The sequence below is a fragment of the Thalassophryne amazonica genome, chromosome 3 (genome assembly GCF_902500255.1).
Source record: "Thalassophryne amazonica chromosome 3, fThaAma1.1, whole genome shotgun sequence".
NCBI classification, from domain to species: Eukaryota; Metazoa; Chordata; class Actinopteri; order Batrachoidiformes; family Batrachoididae; genus Thalassophryne; species Thalassophryne amazonica.
In genome coordinates, this window is record NC_047105.1 from 130,150,882 (window position 1) to 130,154,550 (window position 3,669).

Below are 3,669 nucleotides of genomic sequence, written 5' to 3' on the forward strand. Positions count from 1 at the left end.
TCATTTGTGCTTTCAGGAAGGTTCTTATTTTCTCATTGATGTTGTATAGTTCTAAGCACCTCAAGATCCAGGAGTGTGGTACACTGTCAAATGCCTTTTTGTAATCAATCCAAGCCATGCTGAGGTTCCTCTGCCTTGTTTTGCAGTCCTCCAGGATAGCTTTGTCTGTCAGTAACTGGTCTTTAGCTCCTAATCTTCTTTTGGAACATCCTTTCTGTTCATTTTCCAGGTAGCCACCATTGTCAAGATGTTCATAAATGGCATCAGCTATGATTCCTGTCAGCCATTTGTATGTTGTTGTTAGGCAGCAGATGGGTCTGTACTTGTTGGGAAGCTGTGTTTCCTTGGTCTTTGGAATTAGGCTTGTGTTCCCTGTCGTTAGCCAGTCTGGTGTGTCCTCTTCTCCGTTCAATATTTTTGTGAAAGCCACAGCATAATGTTGGTGTAATGCTGTCAGTCTTTTCAGCCAAAAATTTGGGATTTTGTCGATGCCAGGTGCCTTGAAGTTACTGTATTCACTCATTTTCTTTCTGATCTCTTCTTCATTGATTACAATTGCTGGCATTTGTTGTTTGTCTTTGTTTTTCTGTTGTATTTTTTCAATCCACTCAGCCTCTTGGTGTTGTTTTGGGTCTTCAAAGAGTGGTCTCCAAAATTTTTCAATTTCCTTTCTCTCAGGTGGTTGTTGTACTTCTATTGTGTCATTTGCCAGCTTTCTGTACACTAGTCTGGGGTTTGTTGCAAATAGTTTGTTTATCTGTTTTGCTTGTATTTTCTTGTCTTTATTCCTAATTTGTGCTGCAAAAGCTTTTACTAAGGCTTGATGTTCAGCCAGCCTTCCACCTAGAAGTTTGTCTTCAACATTGTATTTTCTTTTAATGCGATTTATTTTTTTTTAGAAGATTCTTTTTGTGGTTCTTGTTTCCCAAAAATGTGGCCATTTGGGAGATCTCTGCTCTTAGGCAGCTGATTTTTTGTTGTAATTTCTTTTTCCATCGTGGCATGATATTCTTTTTCTTATTTGTGGTACTGTTTCTCTCCAAATCTTGTGGGGCTAATTTACTTTGTATGTACCATGCCGCTCCATAATTTACAGAGTTTAACTCTGTCAATGTGGCTCCTCTTGGGACCAGTTTGGTCAGTCCTATGTTAACTTTTTGAAGGATATTTTTGAATTTTTTATTCTCTTTTAGTTTAGTCAGCTTTGGGCGCTCTTTCATGTCCATTTTTCTTGTTTCTTCAATCTTATTTTTGTCCTGTATGAATTATATGTGTGTTTTCAGGTGGCCCTTTTGTCCAAATCTTTGACCACACTCAGAACAGACAAACGCTTTTTGTCCTGTATGAATTATCATGTGTGTTTTCAGGTGGCCCTTTTGTCCAAATCTTTGACCACACTCAGAACAGACAAATGCTTTTTGCCCTGTATGAATTATCATGTGTGAATTCAAGGAGCTCTTACATCTAAATCTTTGACCACACTCAGAACAGACAAATGGTTTTTGTCCTGTATGAATTATCATGTGTCTGTTCAGGGTGCCCTTTCGTCCAAACCTTTGACCACACTCAGAACAGACAAATGCTTTTTGTCCTGTATGAATCATCATGTGTGTGTTCAGGTGGCCCTTTCGTCCAAACTTTTGACCACACTCAGAACAGACAAATGCTTTTTGTCCTGTATGAATTATCATGTGTGTTTTCAGGTGGCCCTTTTGTCCAAATCTTTGACCACACTCAGAACAGACAAACGCTTTTTGTCCTGTATGAATTATCATGTGTCTGTTCAGGTAGCTCTTAAGTCCAAATCTTTGCCCACACTCAGAACAGACAAATGCTTTTTGCCTTGTATGAATTATCATGTGTGTTTTCAGGGAACTCTTATATCTAAATCTTTGACCACACTCAGAACAGACAAATGCTTTTTGTCCTGTATGAATCATCATGTGTATGTTCAGGGTTCCCTTTCGTCCAAACCTTTGACCACACTCAGAACAGACAAATGCTTTTTGTCCCGTATGAATTATCATGTGTGTGCTCAGGTGGCCCTTTCGTCCAAACCTTTGACCACACTCAGAACAGACAAATGTTTTTTGTCCAGTCTGAATTCTAATGTGTTTGTTCAGAGTGCCCTTCTGTTTCTGTCCTTTATTCCCATCAGAACAGCTAAATGGTTTTCCACTTGCTTCCCTCCCCTTTTGCTGCGCTGAGTCGTTCATGTGACCAGATGCTTTTCCATATTTAGAGCCTTTAAATTGTTTTTCATCAGTGTTGCCTGAATGAACAATATTGGTATTTTTTCGACAGTTAAAACGTGACTGAAGTTTTGCGGTCTCTTTCCAGTCCTCGCTGTCATCGGTCTCAGTTTCAGAACTGTCTGAACTCCTGCCACTGGTATCTGGTTGTAAATGACTGTTTGGACCTGAGTTGCTGGCTGGTTGTGGTCTTCCATCATCCTCTCCATCAGCTTCTGCTGTCCGTGTTCTGTGTACAGATGAGTTGCTGGCTACAGGCTCAGCCTCTGTGCTCTCATCACTTCGGCTTTGATGAAGCTGTGATGACTCTGGTTTTTCATCATCATTTTCACTCTTCACAGGAACGGCAGTGAAACCAAACTTGGTGAGATCTGCCTCATCCAGCTGCTGAAGCTGCTCTCCCTGCTGACTTACCCACAGCTTCACTTCTTTAATGTCCTCCTTGTCAACACTTAGATTACATTCCTGGTGTTCAAGGAGAGTTTCTTCTTTAATCACCAACAATGGCTGCATGTCTGCAAAGAAACAAATTAACAATAAATGTTAGAACAACACTCACTAAAATAAAGTATCAGTGATGAACTGATGACAGTAAGTTATCGCACTGATCGAATTGATAAAGTGGAAATGTACATCAGCATTTGTTTTAAATTTTGCGTATTGTAATTCACGTCCTTGTCTTCCACAACTGACTATTGCAGTGTTTTATTTTCTAGATTGCTATAAAATAGTGCAGGATGTCTACAGATGGTACGGAACTACTGTTGCTCGGGTTTTGATGAGAACCAGGAGGTTTGATCACAGACATTCTGGCTTCCCTTCACCGACTCAAGGACTAGATTTCAAGCTTTTGTTAGACATTTCAGGCTCTAAACGGTCATGAACTCAACTATCTTGCTGAACTTGGTCAGCCTTATGTGCCTCCTCGTGCCCTGTGGTCCTTGGATGCAGACGTGCTCTGTCTCAAAGGTTATAAACAAGTCAGCAGGCTTCAGAGCCTTTTTTGCCGTGGTCGGATCTTGTGGAACAGACTGCCTGTTAGCATTTAAAATGTGACAGACTATTTTTAAACCATATTTTCTGTCAACTGTAATTAGTTTGAAGGTTTTTCATCTTTTCATTATTTTTTATGCCCTGCGCGGCGCTTGCGCCACGAGGCGGGGCATATAGCATTCGGGTTGTCTGTCCGTCCGTCCTTCTGTCTGTTCGTCCGTCCGTCTGCAATTCGTTCGCCACAATGTAGCTCGGCACCTATTGCTCGCAGAAACTTCATACTTGGTGGGTACATGCCTTGGAGGAATACTTCGCATGGGTTCGAAGGTTGTGACCTTGACCTCCGTTTCAAGGTCACCAGTGGTTGCATTTTTTTTTGAAGGCTGGCGACTGACTGACTTTTTATGGTCACTGTTTGTCACAT

General features: G+C 41.0%; 1 long non-coding RNA gene across 1 annotated transcript; it reads right to left on the bottom strand.

The window, feature by feature from the left end:
* Positions 1–1,671: 1,671 nt before the first annotated feature.
* LOC117508031 lies at positions 1,672–2,489 on the bottom strand. Its single transcript, XR_004559955.1, has 2 exons — positions 1,975–2,489; positions 1,672–1,806 (listed from the first exon to the last, which is right to left on the bottom strand). It is a non-coding gene; the product is annotated as an uncharacterized LOC117508031 (long non-coding RNA).
* Between the last annotated feature and the right edge of the window lie 1,180 nt (positions 2,490–3,669).